The sequence below is a fragment of the Myotis myotis genome, unplaced genomic scaffold (genome assembly GCF_014108235.1).
Source record: "Myotis myotis isolate mMyoMyo1 unplaced genomic scaffold, mMyoMyo1.p scaffold_m19_p_15, whole genome shotgun sequence".
Lineage (NCBI taxonomy): Eukaryota > Metazoa > Chordata > Mammalia > Chiroptera > Vespertilionidae > Myotis > Myotis myotis.
Window position 1 is genome coordinate 35945661 of NW_023416319.1, and position 3964 is coordinate 35949624.

The window sequence follows — 3964 nt, forward strand, 5'->3', positions numbered from 1 at the left end:
GGTGAACGTGGTTGGTACTTGAAAAGCAAGTTTTATATGGTTTCTATGTTGTAAATATTGAATATGATTTTGAAGAGATTCTATCAAAGGATTACTTTGGTATATTACAAATTTCCTTCAGTGTTTTGTAGTGCGGTTCCTCTCTAGGGAGCAAGAACAAGGAAGTTCCTGAGTCCTAAATGTGTTCCCAACCTTTCCTTGTCCTAGCACACATGAACAATGCTCAGGTGGAGCTGCCACTCCTGGGCACCTACCACCAGCTGGAGGGAGCGTGGTGGTGGGGAAGCGCTCGCTGGGCCTTGTCTTCTGCAGAGTCCAGGTGCTCCGGGGTGAGAAGGCCAAGAGGAGCATAGAAGGGAAACACATTTGAGTGTAAGCACTGAGTTTGTTTAAAGCATAGACTTGGTTTATTGTGTGGAATTGAGGGAGTGACAGAAATGAGGAGGAATAGCAAACTGCCTCCCCTGAGGAAACCAGGGACAGTGGGGCTGAGGGGTAGGGGCTGGCTTACATGTTTAGTGGTGAAGCTAGCAGAAGTAGGATGACATGGAGTGACCATTCAGAGGTCATGTTTTTTTCTTGTGTTGTCTTGCTACAGATGAAACCAAAAGTAAACTAACTTCTTAAAAGAGTTCCACTCTGTTAAAAGTTATATTAATTTGTCCACCTCAGTGTTGTTGAATATTTTGCTTGCCTAGTCTTCCTTATAAAATTTCAGATTTAACAAGTTTGTGCCAAAAACAAACTATTAGCCTAGCCACTTCTCATTTAAAAAGGAGATTTATTAGGGCTGACACGAATACTTTCAAATCACATTCCTTTTCTGCCACTACCCTCTTCCTCCCCTACCCTGCCCTCCCATGACTGTTGGCAGTGATGTGCATTTTGCAGGACCTTGCTCTGTGCATTTCCACTAACAGCTGCACGTTAAGTGAACTAATCTTTTTCATTGTCTTGGAAGTTCTTTTTCCCACTATTTAGTACTCTTGTTATATCTGGTTTTTAAGTTTCGTGTTTGCGTCTTGATAGAATGTATGTGCCTTTTGACCAACATGACATGGCATCCTTTGTAACATCCTAGCACAGGGTCTTCTGTAGAGTAGATTCTTAAAACAAAAAAACACCTGTTTTACTCAATTGTAGGGCTTAGCCTCTGGGCTTGTGGCCCATCTCTGATTTGGGGTTTTTAGGTGTTCTTGTGTCTTCTCTCTCTAGTTTAAGGCACTGAAAGGGATTTGAGAATAGCTTGCTTCCAGAAAGGAATGCATTATACATGCATAGGAAGTTTAGCAGGTCTTGTCTTTCCTTACTGAGGGGTGGCCTCTTGCCACTGAACCCAGATAACTAGCTGGGCATTAAAGAAGTTTAGGAAGCCTAGTCCTGAGTTCTTATTTTCCGCTTTTCACAGAATGACAATAAAACACTGCTTTCAGAAAGTAAGTGGTATGTAAGAATCTGAGCTGTGCCGCTGTGGTGACCACAGTAATCCATACTTCCTTGAAACCATGCTTAAGAGAAAAGGAAATCAGAAGAAGGTATTTTCGAAATAGTCTCTTCAAAGCCATTGTTCACATTTTATCAAGGTTATTGAAATAAAATATTTTGTCTCTAGGTGAATCAGTTCAAAATGTTAAATACCTTATCTTTCTGCTTTTAACACTTCCTAGGTACTTTTTTGTTTTAATGTATTTTGGATGTCATAATTTTTAGGGCCTTTAAGACCTATTGTTTTACAAAGAAACAAATTTGAGTCTCAGAGAGTTATGTTATGTGAAGTTTTATACCAGACTGAGAGCAGAGCCAAGAGGAGGGTGTCTGACTGGCAGTCCAAGAGGAAGGTGTCTGACTGGCAGTCCCGTGCTGTTTTTACTGGGCTACACTGGAGCTGAATTGTCTAGTTTTCCTACTGTGGCCAAGGGAACTGGTCACTCAAGTTTCTCCTCAGGCACACATTATACCACTGCACCTCAGCTACCGATCATTTGGGGAAGTTGAGTTCATCCTCACACTCAGCTGTAAGAGGCATAATGTGCATTTTCTGTGGTGTCCCTTTTCTTTTTGTTAATCCTTACCCCAGGATATTTTCCCATTTGACTTCTTTTTTTTAGAGAATAGAAAGGAAGGGGTGTAGGGGAGAGAGAGAGAAAGAGAGAGAGAGAAATACCTGTTGATGTGAGAGACATCAATTGGTTGCCTCGGGCATGCATCTTAGGGGAGGCAACCAATTGATCAAGGTACGTGCCCTTGACCAGAACCAACCCCGAACTGGGTCCTTCAGTCCTCAGGCTGATGCTCTATCCAGGAAGACAAACTGGCTAGGATGATAATCCCTTTTCATTTGTGGGGAGTTGAGATTCAAGTTTTGTTTTCAAAGATGAATACTGGTGTGAGGCAGTCTGCCATCGGGTATTTATAACTTATTTGAAGGGTCAAGACATGAATTGTAATAATAGCTAGTTATTGAATCATTTTAGACCGGTAGGCTTTATATGTAAAGATCAAAGTGACCTTTATCGTATTTTTGTCATAATCTCAGTGTTTTGGAGACCTCTGTGGGAGTAAAGTGGCATGGCTGTTTAAAAAAGGTTTCTTCAGATTGGTCTCTTGTCCCAGATGGACTCATGTCCTTTTAAGAGTCACGGATGATGAACAGTGCCATCTAGTGGGCAGTGAGGAATTTTTCTTGGGTCAAAGGGAGTTTGGTGGGCTACAGAGTTTAAAAGTCCCTAGTCACTAATATTTAAATACTCTAGTAAATATTCTCATATTCAAGAGTGGTTTATCAACATGTATAGACGAAAAAGACCTCAATTAAAATCAGTGTAATCTGGTTAATGAACCACCATCTTCTGCTTCTAAAACTTACTTAGTAAGTATTGCCCTAGCTGGTTGGCTCGTGGATAGAGCTTTGGCCTACAGACCGAAGGGTCCCGAGTTCGATTCCAGTCAAGGGCACATGCCTGGGTTGCAGGCTTGATCCCCAATGCGGGACATGCAGGAGGCAGCCGATCAATGATTCTTATCGATGTTTCTATCTCTCCCTCTCTGAAATCAATAAAAAGTATATTTAAAAATGATGAGCGAATCATTGATAGGTCGTCTCCTGCATACCATACCCCCATCTTGGAATCAAGCCTGAAACTCGGGCATTTGCCGATTGGGAATCGAACCGTGACCTAGTTCACAGGTCAACGATCAACCACTGAGCCACACCGGTCAGGCAATACTCAGATAACTTGAGAAGAACTGAGATTTTTAAAGAAGCAAACATTTTGAGGTTGACTCTGTTTGTGGTCATCCTGTTTACCTTTTAAATAAACCTTTCTCCCCAAAGTTCAGTTGCCAGTAGTGGCTCCTACCCACTGAGCCCACAGAAAACACCAGGAACACTAGTCATGAGGAGGAGTAAGTATCTCACTTTAAAATCTTGGTAAACTGCTACTGGTTGGAAAGGTCTAAATGGAATACTTAGAACCAAGCGTAGGCTCCCAGCTCAGAAAGCACTGCGGTGTACCAATATGTCCTGTGTCGTTCTTCAAAAGTTCCACTCACCAGGGATGAAGAGCAATTTCCCATGACTATACAATTTCTAGAGTTTGTACGCTTTAGAATATTTAACCATTCGTCGTGGAGCTCAATGTAAATGAACTAAATTGCTTTCCTTTCCCCTCTGGGAGGATGAGATGATGGATCAAGTCATATGATAACCAACAGATGTGCCAAATTTTTAACGTCTTAGAATTTGTTTCTGAAATCCTATGCTCCATTGGCTTTAGAAAGCTTTAATTTGAAGAATCTCTGATATAGTTCAACTGTAACAGTTGCTTTGAAAAATGCAAATTTGTTCCAACATGATTAATATGTAGAGAACAATTTGAACATAAGAATTTTGCATTTGCTTAAGGAGCGATTTTGTCTGCAAGAAAAACTTCATGCAGAAAACTGCACCACCTTAATCCTCATG